Raw genomic sequence first — 16,835 nt, 5'->3', positions numbered from 1 at the left:
TTTTTTATTGTATTTCTTGTTTTATAATTATGTTTATATTTTTATTCTACCGTAAGTCGATTTAGGAAGCCTTTTGACTGTTGTGAAATGATACATAAATATTACAAACAAAACTAAAACTAAGCTTTGCCCAGCCTCAGGCTTGATCTAAACCAGAAAAGGGTACACCAGCTATCTGTAATAAAACTAAAGTATAATTTTCTGGTGAAGGCAGATCTTGCCACAATAACACATGGGTTCATTACTTCCCTGCTGAAAAATGGTCCAAAACCTCTGTTGGCGTAAGAATGCAGCAGGTAGAATGCTGACAAGACCAAATTTTTTATCTTCATGTTACATCTGAATTGTGTCAAGTTCGTTGGCTCCCCAACTTGTTTCCAGATGTATTTGAAAGTGCTAGCTTTGGCCTTTAAATATCTAAATGGTTTAGGACACAGATTGTGGTTTATTAATTATTGCTGTATTTTGACTATTTATTAATTATTGCTGTATTTTTGACAGCCTCGGAACTTTGAAAATGCTGTGAAACTGAAAGGTATGAACAAAAAAAACTAAGCTACATTTCCCAGCTCTATCTTGCAAAACAAATATAACAGACATAATTTAAACTAACCCTCTAATTTTCTCCGGCCTCCTCCAGAATTTCCCAAGATTTCATAGGAAAACAGGTGCACAGGGCTCATGCGACTTAGTTTGAGGAATTGAAAGTATCAAGAACAGAAAGTAGGAGAGAAAGGCTCAAGAAGTGAGTTGGAAGTAGTGGTGGTAAGAATGACCCATATTATATCATTTGACAAGTGACAAACAGTATGATTCTACTGTCCTGATGGTTTTCCACCACCAACGGGGAACAGAAAGAAAGTTATTTTCACATACAGACCACAAAACACTGATGCACAAAGGAACTTCCCATTTTAAAACTGCAAATATGCTAGTGCTAGTGAATGCTAGTGAATTTTCTTACAAATAATTAATTGTCATCATGACCTTATATATGTTACCATTTTATTTTTTAAAAGTTAATTCTTTTTAAGGTTTGAAAGGATCAATGACGGAAACATAATAACCCTTTTTTGGTTTTCCAACCCTGCAGGCAAGCCTATCATTATCACAAGAATTATTACTAAACAAAGCTGCATATTACATGCATAGTGTTATACACACTAAGAAATATCTCAATAAGATATCCACACCTATGTCATTAATGATATCAGCAATTTATTTCATTTAAATCTCAGGTTGTAGTTTTTAGAGCAACTCACTGTAGAACATTGAAAGACATTGTAGGACTGCAATCTGATGCACATTTCATTGGGAGGAGCAGCAACTATTAGTGAATTCAGTGGGACTTATTTCCAAGTACCATAAATCCACATAGTATTACACTTACCGGTACCTATGGAATCACTATATTAGTTTTATAGCAGTTTTACAGCCATGGCATTGTCTGAGCAATCCTAGTGATTGTAGTATGGTAAGATTGTATTTATTATAGAAATTCCTAGTCTGTACTCTCCATTACAGAAGTACAGGTCTTTGGGGAAAGGAAACATTGAACCATGTGATCCTGTGTGCACATACCTGAGAGTAAGCCCCATTGACTATGATGGGGCTTACTTTAAACTGTATATATTTGCACCACACACTTTTATTTTTACTCAGGGCCGTAGCTAGGGGGTGGTGAGGAAGGCCACCGCCAGGGCGTAGGCGAAAAATTGGCTAAAAGAAGTCTATAAATAAGACTACCGATTATTGCCTCATAAGAAAAGGTTTTTAATAGAGGGTCTTTATATGATATGCGGCGGCCCTGTTTCCCCCTATTTTTTTTCTGTGCCGCATTCCTTTTTCTTTAAATTTCACAAACTCCAAATACACACTATTTCACGTTGTGTACTTAGAATCACAACGTTTCAGCCAATCACAACACAACTTTCCAGGGGTCAGCCGAAGCCAAATTGAATGGGGGGTGTGTGTGTGGAGGAGAGGCAGAAAGAAGAGCTAATTTGTCCGTGGCTAGGGGGCGTAATCTGGACGGTTCTGCCAGTGGCGCAAGATCACCTAGCTAAGGCTCTGTTTGTGACTGCTATAAGGAGGGACTGGTACATGCGGACATTGGTGGCCTTTACATTAGATTAGACAGTAATTAGAGCCAGTGTGGTGTAGTGGTTAAGAGCGGTAGTCTCGTAATCTGGGGAACCGGGTTCGCGTCTCCGCTCCTCCACATGCAGCTGCTGGGTGACCTTGGGCCAGTCACACTACTTTGAAGTCTCTCAGCCCCACTCACCTCACAGAGTGTTTGTTGTGGGGGAGGAAGGGAAAGGAGAATGTTAGCCGCTTTGAGACTCCTTAAAGGGAGTGAAAGGCGGGATATCAAATCCAAACTCTTCTTCTTCTTCTTCTAAATAAGCATTTGAGATTCTCTTGAATGAATCCCCTTTGAAATTCAGACTTTGATTGTAGCCTGGACCTGGACCGAACTCTTGATTTTGCATATCAGTACTTTTGATGTTCCACTGACGTCTGAGTGGCTGCGCAGTCCACTCTTTGCTCATATAGGCATGAACTGCATAGGTCTAACTTCAAACTTTTGTTTTTATTCTACTGTCACAGTGACCTCCAGTGGTTCACATTAATCATATCAGATATATCTATATGAATCTAATGGACTGGGCATGCTAATCAGATATTTTGATGATCAAAGTATCATCAGAGAATTGTGTACAATTTATATGAATAAACTCCAGCTGACATTCTAGGATATGAACACTGAATGATGAATATGAGGGTGGTCTTGGATGGAGAATACAAAGAGCAGACAATCAGTAAAACACCTTTCTGATGCTTTCAGATTGTGCATGTCTATACCAGGGCCATTTGAAGACTCTGTTCGTTGACTGAGCAATCCCCTATTTGTGCTGTTTATGGTGGAAAATATGCACACATATATGACAAATATGCCCAGCTGCTGTGTTTTCTCCATCATTTAACTTCAGCACATGCACCTTCTCACGCAGTCAATAAAATAAGTAGGTTAAATGCTTTCATGACCATCGGAAAAAGCCCACTTAAGGGAAGAAATGAGATGTCAATCGGCGTCCCGCCTCCCTTTCCAAGGCTCAGTGCTGAACCCTTCCTAAGTGAATGTGCTGAGAAGGCAGGCATCTCTAAACTGGTGAAATAATTAACTGTGGTAATGAAACTTTTATTTGCAGCTATTAAGTGAATGAGTAAAACTGTTCTGAGAATTGCCAAAAGGTTCCCATAGAAAATATGTCCACTTGGCGCTGGGGAGGGCATGACTCTGGGGAGGGAATGGTTAATGAGTTATACAGAAGATTGGGTGGGGGTAAGGAATTAACTTAATCTGTAGGGTGGCCCTGGTCTGTAAAACTGCAATGCCTCTTCCCCAGGAGGGGCCCTTAAGATGGCTGGGAGGGCAGGTCTCTTGCCTGCTTTCCATTTCAAGGCATGGCAGCAGGGGGCGGGGCGCTGCACTTGCGTCATACTTGGCAACAGACGCCCAGAAGTGCTTGCCTGCCTTGGGGTAGATATTTTAAAACGGTTGGAAGAAAAAAGGATCTTCTCTGGGGGAAGCAGATTTGAGTATTACACTGAATATTCTTTCTGCCTTTTTATATTTTGTTCTGCATAAACCCTGGCATTAGACTGTAGTTCACTAGCCTTGTGATGCATCTTGTTATATGGGATCATGGAAATTGCCATGGGTGAGATTTGCCAGGTAGACTTCCATGAGCAATGGCTAAGTGGATTAGGAGACATGAAGAGGGGGGTCTTTGGGAGGGGGAGCCTTTTATGGTTCATTTCCCCACCTATTGAGGGTGAACTAGTGGGCCTCAATTGCCTCTCTAGAGCAGGAGGGTTGATTTGAATGGCTTCTACCTGGAGTCTTTGGATCAAATAGGATTCTCCTCAGGCTCAGGGACTTTCCAGTTCATTTGGCAAGCTCAGCCAGGCTGATTTTTGGAAAAGGACAGTGTGGGGTAAGGAGCTATTCCCCACACTAGTATCCCAATCTGGATCAGGCTCCTACACCTGCAATCTTCAGCATTTCCATGCTGGGCAGGGAGAAAGAGAAATAACGTCTCTCATTCCCCCTTCTCTTTCTGTTAACTTATACTCCTAATCAAAAGCTGGTTTGGCAGGAACACCCAGAGTCCCCCGTGGCTACTCCAGGAATTTCCCAATGGATGGGCACTAGGTGAATGTCACTATGCCAGGGGGTCGCGGAGCCCGACATGACGGGCCACAACCACCGCCCACCTCGGACTGGGTAAGCGGCCATTCTCTTACCATTTATAATCCTAATGGGTTCCTTCGTTTGCAGCATGCTGAGATGGCTGTAGGGCTTCATGTGTCTGGAAGCAAATGGAGGCACCTAAAGTATCTGTGAGTGCCACTTGTGCTGGTGGTATCCTAGTATTGCTGGAAAGAACCATGTTAAGTGGCAGAGTGTTGGAGCTTGTATGGATGTGTTTTCACATCCCCGCCTATCATTGCATATGAAAATAAAAAGCTCTGTAACTAAACAAAACACAAACACTCTTATCTTCTGATGCCAAACTTATAGGAATTGAGCATTAGAGGGAGGGACAAATTGTTAATTTGTTGGTAGATTTCAATGATGTAAGTTGTGTTGCTTTGTAATAGGCAAACTACTCTGTAAACTGTGTTATGAGTCAGTGTCTGTCTGTAATATAAATAGTACACAATGGCAATAGGGAGTTCCCACCAATGTTAGTCAAACTACTTGAGAGCAGCATAGCTCCTGTAAGGCCAGGCTTCCTCAACCTCGGCCCTCCAGATGTTTTGAGACTACAGTTCCCATCATTCCTGACCACTGGTCCTGCTAGCTAGGGATCATGGGAGTTGTAGGCCAAAAACATCTGGAGGGCCGAGGTTGAGGAAGCCTGTGTAAGACTCTCACATTCATTGCTTTACTCCTGAGGCTGCCTTTACCCTTCCTTTAGTAGCTGGATGGCCCAAACACTAAAAAGACTAGCATGGATTGAATTCATTTCCTCATCAACACAAATCAGGAATTCATGCCTAGAAAGCTTGTTGGCTATGACTGTGCCAAGAAAAATGGCAAACTGTAGCATAGCCCGGAATATCTGTGCAAGAACTTGGGATCCCACTTCCTGCAGGCTATTTCTCAGTTCCTGATTACAATTTCCCAAACACTCCTTAACCATTGTAACCCTTGCACAAAATTTGCTAATCTGGAATATCACAAGCTTTGCTGCTGGAACGGCTTAGGTTTTGTTGGAAATATGCTTAGGTGGCACCAGAGGGAAGGGTGTCAAGGGGACATACTCCAACACAAACAAGCAGCTTGCCACCCTCCCCTGCAAAGCTAGACCCCTGTGGCTGCTGGAAGGAAAGTCACGTTTCCACACATTTGCCCACTGCTAAACCAGAAGTGCCCTTTGCCCCTTCTGTGTTCTACCCCTTTTTCTGCCCATTGGTCACTGGCAGTAAGAATCACTGGTGGGTCCGGCTTGCTTTTTGTGGGCCACCTTATTTTTCTTCCTTTCTTCCTTGACGTGGTAGGGTGTTTGAAAAGCTTCTGAATTAAAGTAAAACGTTTGTGGATAAGATCAAACAAATCTGTATTTGTGCATGGGGAAGAGAGCTCATCCAAGATCTTAGAGGTTCTTGAAAGTCTCCACTATTTCATTTTGTTTTCAGCATGGCCTCAGGGACCAGCTGGAAATGGGGAAGGCTTGGACCATAGAGTAAAAAACACTGACTTAGAAATACATTGGTCCTGTGAGACTCACAGTGCATCTTCCAAGGGCAGATGTTAATAAAATAGGTTGCTATGCAAAAATTGATAGCAACTGGAGGGAGTTGTTGCCATAGGGTGTGCAGAGTGGATTTTGCAGTGTCGTCAACATGCAGTGTCGTTGGGTCTGCAATTTTTAATGCAAATAGCTACTGGCATTTCAAGCCCCACGGCCTCAAGGGGCACCTGCCTGCCAGAGGACAGGAATCCAACCTTTAAACCGGCCATTTATGGCAAAATGTTCCCAGTTATCTTGGGTGGGTATCTGTTGTTTTTGGAAGGGCAAGGCGTGGAGGACATTAGTATGTGAATATTTTCCACAGTAAGTTAGCTAACAATGACAGAGGAAAAGATTAGTTGAACTGTGAGAAAGAGGAGTCCAGGAAATAGATCAAAAGAGACTCTGAGGGGTGTCTGCAGTTTCCAGAGCATTGTGTGGGATGTTCTCTGCATAACTTCCATCAGAGTTTGTATCGAAATGCAGCCTTTTGTCACAGTCACCTTTTCCAGGCTGACAGTGATGGAAAACCACCGCATTATAGCCTGCTGAATGTACAGCCTAGAGAGAAAGATGTAGAGGATTATTTGTGTAAAAAAAACCCCACTGCTCCAATCTCCAAAACTTGAGATGCTCTCTTACTTTGCCAGCATGTGGTGGTGTTTTTGTAAATAGATACACTAGGCAATGACCTTTTCTATTAATTTCTAAGCTACAGTCTAAGTTCTAACCAGAGCTACATTTATGTTATTTTGCTGCCTGAGAAAAGGATGAGATGGCATGTCCTCAAGCAATGCCCAGAAGCTGGTGAGGTTTACTTCAACAATGCCAGTGGAATAGTGTTCTCCGCCGCACCTGAGAGCAGCAGGTGAGTTCATAGGCAACATCACCGTCACTGTGGCAGACACAGCTCTGATTGCCTACAGAGGAAAATGACTTCAGGGCTCAAAACGAATGGGGCAGCACTACTGTTCCATCCAACCCCCAGCACCGGCCAAGCCCTGTAGTGGGTAGGCATCTAAAACCAACAAATTGTGTATGCATCCACTGAAATGCCTAAACTTGTTTGCTTGCTTTGGCTAATTTCTAAGAAGGCCTTGAGCTCTAGCCATTGCAGCAGCCTGGCACCCTATAATGGGAATTAAATGACCTTGAGTGGCTGGTATGGAAAAGGCCTCTGGGAAGGTCTTTTGGGGGGCTGCTGTCCACCAGAATAAGCAATATTATTATTATTTATTAATTTAAATAATAATTTAAATAAGCAATATTATTTATTAATTCATTTATACCCCATGTTTTCCCCTGACAGAGACTAAAGGTGACTTATAAAGGTGACAGATAAAAATAAGAGCAGCTAAAAACATAAGCAGTATGTGGACTGAGAACTCCCAGAAGTGCAAGCTGGATTTCGAAGGGGCAGAGGAACCAGAGACCAAATTGCAAACATGCGCTGGATTATGGAGAAAGCTAGAGAGTTCCAGAAAGACATCTACTTCTGCCTCATTGACTATGCAAAAGCCTTTGACTGTGTCGACCACAGCAAACTATGGCAAGTTCTTAAAGAAATGGGACTGCCTGATCACCTCATCTGTCTCCTGAGAAATCTCTATGTGGGACAAGAAGCTACAGTTAGAACTGGATATGGAACAACTGATTGGTTCAAAATTGGGAAAGGAGTACGGCAAGGCTGTATATTGTCTCCCTGCTTATTTAACTTATATGCAGAATTCATCATGTGAAATGCTGGGCTGGATGAATCCCTAGCCAGAATTAAGATTGCCGGAAGAAATATCAACAACCTCAGATATGCAGATAACACAAGCTTGATGGCAGAAAGTGAGGAGGAATTAAAGAACCTTTTAATGAGGGTGAAAGAGGAGAGAGCAAAATATGGTCTGAAGCTCAACATCAAAAACAAACAAACCAAGATCATGGCCACTGGTCCCATCACCTCCTGGCAAATAGAAGGGGAAGAAATGGAGGCAGTGAGAGATTTTACTTTCTTGGGCTCCATGAACACTGCAGATGGTGACAGCAGTCACGAAATTAAAAGATGCCTGCTCCTTGGGAGAAAGGCGATGGCAAACCTAGACAGCATCTTAAAAAGCAGAGACATCACCTTGCCAACAAAGGTCTGTATAGTTAAAGCCATGGTTTTCCCAGTAGTGATGTATGGAAGTGAGAGCTGGACCATAAAGAAGGCTGATCGCTGAAGAATTGATGCTTTTGAATTATGGTGCTGGAGGAGACTCTTGAGAGTCCCATGGACTGCAAGAAGATCAAACCTATCCATTCTGAAGGAAATAAGCCCTGAGTTCTCACTGGAAGGACAGATCGTGAAGCTTTGGCCACCTCATGAGAAGAGAAGACTCCCTGGAAAAGACCCTGATGTTGGGAAAGATGGAGGGCACAAGGAGAAGGGGACGACAGAGGACGAGATGGTTGGACGGTGTTCTCGAAGCTACAAACATGAATCTGACCAAACTGCGGGAGGCAGTGGAAGACAGGAGTGCCTGGCGTGCTGTGGTCCATGGGGTCACGAAGAGTCGGACATGACTAAACGACTAAACAACAATAACAAAAACATAAGGTGGAAAACACTAATTAAAAAACAGTTAAACACTGATGGAATTAAAACTCTCTCTTTTTCTCTCTCTCACTTTCCACAGACTAAAAAATCTATTAAAACCATACAAGTTTTTAAAATAAAAGCAGCATGGCTCCAGCCCTTTCATTAAAAGCAGTCAGTTCCCAAAGGCCTTTTGGAACAAGAAAGTCTTCGCCTGTGGGTGGAAGGACAACAAGGAAGAAGCCAGTCTAGCTTCTCCAGGGAGGGAGTTCCAAAGTCTGGGAGCAGCCACCAAGAAGGTCCAGTACTGGGCTAGGTGGACCCAGTGATCCAGTCTGGTAAAAAGAAGTTATTTATATCCTGTCTAGTGAATGAATTCAAATGTCTTTTCCCTTGAAAGTAATTCATGGTCCCAGTGAGGCTCTTCATTCATTGTTAGTACTGCCTGCTTGATTTCATGCACCCATGTCGCAAGGAAGTGCAGGACTGGCCAGCGTCAGAATGCCATGGCTTCATTAAAAATGTAATCCATAAATCCATATAAAAATTGTCCACTGGGTTGCCCTAGCCACTCTGAGTGGCTTCCTACATTTATAAAAACATAATGAAATATTAAACTTTAAAAGACTTCTCTAAAAAGTCTGCCTTCAGTTGTCTTCTAAAGGTTGTGTAGTTACTTATCACCTTGAGTTGAGTACCTTGAGTACCTTCCAGCACTTGCCCGAAAATAGAGACATCCTAAGGAAAAGCAGGACATTCCAGGATCAAATTAGAAACGAGGACGGCTTCTGTAAATCTAGGACTGTCCCTGGAAAATAGGGACACCTGGTGGTTCTGTGCCTGGGACTTCAAAAAACAGGAGTTGTTAATCACTCAACAGCCCCCCCCCCCCCCACATAGGATGGTGGGTGAATAACAAATGGTCAAGAGGTGTGATCTTTAGTGCTTTGCTTATTCTAGAACTTAGTCCTGAGACCTGGCAACCCATTCAAAGCAATCTTAGGATGGAGCTCTTCAATTGAGTTACGTGTCGGTCAGGAAGTATTTACTTGGCAGTGGCAAAGGTGCTTGATAGTTACACTTAGAGCTTTTTTTCCAGGGGGAACTCACCAGAACTGAGTTCCAGCACCTCTCAGGTAGGTGCCATTGGCATTCTTAGAGAAAGGCTGAGTCTGTTTGGAAAGAAGGAGACCCTTTCTTGGCCAGTGAGTCCCAAGCTTGGGCCAAATGAATACAAATTTTGGAGGGAGGCTTGCCACATGATTAGACCCAGGACACATGGGCTTTATCAAACAATGCTAAATTTCAGAAAATGCTATCATCATCATCACCATCATTATTATTATTAATTGAATCTATATACTGTCCTATACTTGGAGGTCTCAGGGCAGTTCACATAAAAGATCACAGTATATGAAAAATAGACTTGTATAGTATATATAAAAAAGTATATGAAAAATAAAAGCAATAACCCAATAATACCCCCCCCCAAAAAGAGCCACATTTTAAAAGGGTATGAGATGTTGATCAGGTCAACCAAAGGCCTGGTTAAAAAGGAACGTTTTTGCTTGGTACCTAAAGGTGTATAATGAAGGTGCCAGGCGAACTTCCCTAAGGAGAGCTTTCCACAGACAGGGAGCCACTGCAGAGAAGGCCCTGTTCTCGTGTTACCACCCTCTGGACCCCTCAAGGAGGGGGCACACAAAGGAGGGCCTCTGAAGATGATCTCAGGGTCTGGGTAGGTTCATATGGAAAGAGGCGGTCCTTGAGTGTCAGGGAACTGCCATCGGAGCATCAGGTGGTGGAGGGACTCAGGGAGGAAGAAAGAGACTCAACAGCTGAAGCAGGGACCAGCAGGGGGAGGAGTGGGTCTCTGAGGGAATGCGAGCAGGAGGGAGGGCTCAGGGAAGCTTCCAGCGAGAACAGTGGGGAGGTATCTGAGTCTCCCATAGGGCGACCCACACCTCGCCGGAAACTGTCACGCCGTGAGTCCAGGAGACGCGTTTCCGTTAAGGAGCTCCTTTGCTGGAAACGCTTCCGCAGACAGCCACTGTCGGACTCTACTAGTGACTAGAGCAGACATGTCTGAGGAGCTCCGTCACACACGGAGGTTTGTGGGGTCGCACAAACTCTGAGGGAGCACGTTTTTACGCACAAGCAGCTAATCAATCCCTAACATTGAGGTATTGCGGTCCTGAGCCTTTATAGGCCCTGAGGCTTTATAGGTCAAAACCCAAATTTTGAATTGGGCCTGGAAAATAATTAGTAGCCAGAAAACTACAGTGGTACCTCGGGTTAAGTACTTAATTCGTTCCGGAGGTCCGTACTTAACCTGAAACTGTTCTTAACCTTAAGCACCACTTTAGCTAATGGGGCCTCCTGCTGCTGCCACGCCGCCGGAGCACGATTTCTGTTCTCATCCTGAAGCAAAGTTCTTAACCTGAAGCACTATTTCAGGGTTAGCAGAGTCTGTAACCTGAAGCGTATGTAACCTGAAGCATATGTAACCTGAGGTACCACTGTAATTGGTTCAAGATCTGTGGTGCCTTGTAGATATTCTTATGAAGCCAGCCTGGTTGTTTGCTACAAATCTAACCCAAAGAGGATGGTTTGCCAGAGAGAAGGGCTGCTTTCAAGACAATTTTTGATAAGAAGCCCATTGACTAGGCAATCTGTACAAAGGAAGATTATCATGGATCAGGATGATCAAAGTAGATTTTCCCCACATCCAGGCTTGACCTTGGGTATACAAAAACCAAAGCAGGCACAGCAAATGGGACAATAGTCATAACACAGAACCACAACAGTGAATCATCACACAACTTGTCTGCTTTGTATGAAGGAATGGCCAGGTGGGGAAAAGAATTGAAGGGTGGGACAGCAAGAAAGTTGAGCTTTGCTTTGGGTACCTCCCCTTTGGGATGTTCAAGTGATGATAGTTCAGAGTAGAGCCTTCTCTGCTGTCAAGTGAGGCTTGGCAGGCTGATGTCTTTGAGTGCATAGGTGTCAAGATGAAGCAGTTCTGTTCAAGCAAATTTTCACTTTCTGATCTTGAAACTTCAAGGTTTTAGCTGCTATTGTTGGGTTGCTTTATTTTTTTAATGCTTTGTAGGTTAATTGGTTTTATGATTGTCATATTGTGATGGATGTGCAATGCCTTGTTTATGACAGAAAGGTTGCAGCATACAAAACTTAGAATTAGGCAAGTCTATATTAAAGATTGTAAAATGTCCCCAGTTTTATTAGGACACCTTCTGTACTCTGCTTTCTTAGAGGTGGTCCATATTTTTCTTTATTAAAGTTTACATTTGAGCCACTCAGGCATGGCACGGCAGTACAGGAAGATTGCTCTGCTTGAGCCAGTGTAGCATGCTGTAGTATAAACAAGCCTACAGTATCCTGAGATACTGTTCCAGCACCTTTCACCAGTGTTATGTTTTATGTTTGAATAACAAGATATTTTAAACCTTCAAATACCATAACTACAGTATTCCTACTGCTTACTGGTTTGCAGCACCACAGCCAAGCTCCCCCTCCCTTTGTGGTTGGCTAAGAGATCAAGAGCATGAACTGAGACTGCCATGCATAGTTGCTATGCTTGAAGGCCTTTACAGTCGCTAGATGACACAGATGTGTTACGGTGTTAAGAAGGGAAATGGTGCTTTTTTCCATAGGCGCCGACTCCATGGGGCTTGAGGAGGCCCGAGCCCCCTCAAAAATTCGTTTGGGGGGGCTCCGCCCCCCAATAATCTCCGGCGCCCCTCCAGCAGAGCGCCATCGCCGCCCCTCCCCCAGCCCCAAATGCACAGGGGCGGGCTGCATGCCTCCTGCCCTCCCTCCCAAGCAAAAGCTCCACCTTCGGAGCTGATTAATAGGAGCAGCACGCTCTCCCCTATTCGCTCACGAGTAGGCGGCGCCACTTTATTTGCATATTCATGAGCTTATTTATTATTCATGAGCTTTCCCGGGCCCCCCCAATATTTTTTATAAGTCCGCGTCCCTGCTTTTTTCTGAAATGTCAGTAAAGCACCAGTTAATAGAGGTATTTGTCCCTTAATGACTGTAATTGAACATGAAACCAACTTATGCATCCATCTAAGAGACATCAAGTAATCTGATGGAAACAGGAGTATGGATTGGGCTGGGCAGACTTCAGGTTTATGGGATCTGGGTTGTTATTATTATTTTTTTTAGAATACAATGGCACACTAGCCAAGTACAGGTGAAAAACAGTGGCTCTGGAGGTGGACCTCTGCACCCTCTGAGCTGGGGTAACCTGCATATACCAAGTGCATACCTACACATGAGTTACTACAGATCAAGTGTTTTTAACACAAAACTCTAAAATTGGCCACCAGATGACCACAAAGCTTGGGTGACCAATTAAGGCTGTGATCCTGTAAATTATGTTGAAAACAATGGGACTTACTTCTGAATAGTCATGTACAAGATTGCACTGTAATTATCCTGTTTTAAAGGTGGGGAATAGTGAAGCCTTCCCAGATATTTAAAAAGTAAATAAATTTGCTTACTATTATTGTTCAATTACTGGGTGTCAGAACCCCTTGCAGATCTATTGCAAATCAACCAGAGATCTGTCAATGGATTCCAATTTCCTTTCTACCAAGTCCTGATATAGATGACAGCGGGGAGGTCTTTGGTTCTGGTTGCATGAGGTGGCCTCGGGCAGGCAAGCCACTTTGTGTTAGCGTCAGTCCTTCATATGCAATCCTGTTGTAAAGAAGCACTTTGAACACTGTAAAGCAGCCATATGAATGCTAAGTATCATTATTGTTCAGACAGCCACATGCAGGGGGAGAGGAGCAAAGAAATGGTTAGGTTGCACTTGAGATGAAAAACTGAATGTGGAGGGGTTAAAAATGGCTCAAGGCAACCTCATGGGGAAGGAGGACCCACAGAACCACCATGTAGGATATGGAGAATTGTGTAAGAAGGCAGAGTAAGGGTTAGATGGTGCAAGAAACAGAGTGGGAGAGAAAACAGTTTACCACAGAACTGGAAGATCAAGTGCAGAGGTGAAGCTCCTAGCATATATAAAGGCGCAGTAAAACATGAAACCTTAACAAGCTTCCCTATATGGGGCTGCCAACGGTAGCCAGACAGATACTTCCGGGAATCTCTGAAACAGGGCAAGACCCCATTGTCTGTTCCCAACAGGTGGCAATCAGGTCTAATTTGCAGAAATAACAGCTGAGATGGTGAATCTTGAACCAACTGCAGGCTTACATAATTGCTCCCCCCCTAACCAAAATATTCTCTCCACATCCAAACAAGATGTTGGGGAGAAGAGTGCTAGCCTACTGGTTTTTGATGTGTTGTTGTTGTTGTTTTTAAAAAATATTTAGAAGGTTAATGCCCTCCATTTCTCAAAGCCGCTGGAAATAAATTATGTAAATCATGAAGAAAATTCTCCATGTCATAAAATTCTCCAGGTCATAAAGTTGAAACCTCTGTCCCAAGGATAGGGAACCTGTGATCTTCCATATGCTGTTGGACCCCAGCTCTCTTCAACTCCAGCTAGTGATGCCAGTGGTCCAGGATGATGGGAGTTGTAGTCTGGAGGGCCACAGGTTCCCCACCCTTCCTGTACCGTGTCTTCTCTTTTGTTTTCTTCTAAACAACAACAGAAGCCTCTGACTGCTCTAGCCTTTACTCATAAGAAGATGATCCAACCTTTTGAACTTTTCTGTCATTTCTCCATCAGCCAGATCTGCACATAGATTTTCAGGAATGGCGGCCGCCATAGTTCTATAATAGTGTCAGACTTGCTGTTTTCTTTTCAGTCAGTGTCTGAAACTGAAATTGCCTTTTGCTTTACATTAAGGTTGTCTGGCCCTGACTGCTGCAGCTTCTACATGCTCTTGAAGCTGGCTCTGAAGTGAAATAACTCAGGAAGTTGATTTCCTGTGGGTGACTTGTTAACAAAGGGACATTGCAGAACTGAATTGAAGACTCTGATCAAAGTGGCTGTGTCACCTTCCTGGATGTTCTCTTTCCTGAAGTCCATTGAGGTCAACCATAACTGATCATTTTAAAAGGGGAATCATAGCTTTATTTAAATTTCAAAACTCACAACTGGTGCCAAACTAGGTGGAGCTTTTCTTGCCATTTATGCTGTTTCAAGGCCATTAGCAATCCATTCTGACCACGATCTTTCTGCACATAAAACATTAATCCTTCCATAAATGACTGTCCTCATTTCACTTTAGTGCTGAATTTCTGCACACTTCTTAATCCTTTCCTGCAGCACAGACTATCAAAGCATCAAGGGAGTTCTTGAGCGCTATTCAGATCTGCCCTTCTGCAAGATTTCTGTAGCTCTGTGAACAGATGGTGGGTGTGAATGGGAAGAAGTTTCACTGAAAAGCAATGTTTGAAGTAAACTTGGACACCAATGAGTATGCTCAGTGGGTTTTCAATAATTTAATCTTGTTCAGCCATTGTTTTTTTAAGGCAACACCCATCATATTTAAACATCTGCCACTTTCCTTTTGTCTGAAAAGAAAAACTCAATTCTAAGTGAAAGGAAATGTTTGAAGCTTCCCAAATCTCTCAAGTGACTCAAGTATCCTGTTTGGACAGTGATCAAACCTAATGAATTAAAAGTCCAAAAATATGAGCAAAATGGACCATGTAGACAGAAGTGGAGCATTGGTCTAACTTTGACCTTAGCATTTGACACTGTGATAATACAGCAGGAGCTCACATGGCTCTCTACCTACATGCAAGCAATTCCCTTCTAAGAATTCCTTAGGGACATTGTTATGAACTATTTGAAGTCTATTCAGAGCCATTACATCAATGTGCTGTGAGAGAGTGGCTAGCCTACCACAAAAAACCAGTCTATAAATTTAATGAAAAGCCTCCGGTGTGGGCCTCAAGAGAAACTGCCCACTGCATCACTCCACAACTCTCTGCTCTGGCCTCCCTCCCACTCAGCCTCATTGGAGAGGATTACTCCCAATGCAGATTTACCACCCCTTAGAGGAGGTGGCCCTTTTTCATGTTTCTTCGAACTAGCTTCCAACCAACCAACCAGGAGGGATGCCCAGATCAGTGACTTGTGCCCAAACACAGCAAGAGAAAAATGTGTTCACCCCTAGGGAAAAAGCAAGCCTTTCCTGTCACAGGTTTGGAAACAGTGCATTACATCATGATTTGTCAAATTATGTTAACGAAGAATTCTGCCATTCTCCTGTGGCCTGTGACTTTCCATCATCTCACAGGGGATGTTCAGAGGACCAATGGGACTTTGACCAAGAGGCCCCAGATTAAATTGTGGTCCATCTCCTTTAGTATTTTGAATACTTCAGTTGCCTCTCTTGGTATAAAATACTAAATTGTCATTTATTTCCAGGGAAGCTTCTTAGGGTCATTTCAACAAGACAATACCTTTATTAGGACCAGTCAAAAGGTCACAAAATAGTGAGCAAACATTTTAGTTTGCAGCACTTTTCATCAGGTTCAGGAGTGGGAGAGAAAATGTTGACTTGATATTGTCTTAAAGTGGATTATAAATGAAGCATGCAGACTTAATTGGTTTACGCTGTACAGTGGTACCTCAGGTTAAGTAATTAATTCGTTCCGGAGGTCCGTACTTAACCTGAAACTGTTCTTAACCTGAAGCACCACTTTAGCTAATGGGGCCTCCTGCTGCCGCCGCACCGCCAGAGCACAATTTCTGTTCTCATCCTGAAGCAAAGTTCTCAACCTGAAGCAGTATTGCTGGGTTAGCGGAGTCTGTAACCTGAAGCGTATGTAACCTGAAGCGTATGTAACCTGAGGTACCACTGTACTAGGTGTTGTTCAGATGTCAGGTTGACAAAGAAGGAAAGAATTCTTTTTTAAAAAAATTAAAATTCAGCAGTTGCTAAGTGAAGCATACAGGATCTTTGTGTATTAGAGAACAGAAGAGAAAAAAGTCCATTTTTTAAATAACCTGTTTGTATATTGATTTTAGGTGATGCATTTCTAAGAAGTTAGTCCAAAAGGTGCATGACTTTAAAAAAAGAATGTATCTGAAGTATCTGAAGTATCTGAAGTATCTGAATGTATCTGAAGTGTATCTGAAGAAGTGTGCATGCACACGAAAGCTCATACCAAGAACTAACTTAGTTGGTCTTTAAGGTGCTACTGGAAGGAATTTTTTTATTTTAAAAAAAGAAGTTAATGTCGTTTGCAGGAGACTTGACTCAGACCAGGGTTAGTGCTGGGCAGGCATCACCGTATACCCTTTTTCTTTTAAAACCATCCTCCTTATCTGATCAACCACTGACCCAAAAGGCTTCAAGGTGGAACTTGCCCTTTTTTGTCCTCTACTGCCATTTTGAGGATGTGGTTTGCATTAGAAGGAAATTTCTCATGGGTGCAAATGGTGGGACTTCCTCCCAAGGCCTCAAGCTCAATCCACACCATCTCTGGAGAGCAACTTCCAGCCTGTG

Source organism: Podarcis liolepis (assembly GCF_965112155.1).
Source record: "Podarcis liolepis genome assembly, chromosome: 5".
NCBI lineage: Eukaryota > Metazoa > Chordata > Lepidosauria > Squamata > Lacertidae > Podarcis > Podarcis liolepis.
The sequence above is the reverse complement of the archived record's forward strand: the minus strand, read 5'-3'. Positions refer to the sequence as shown.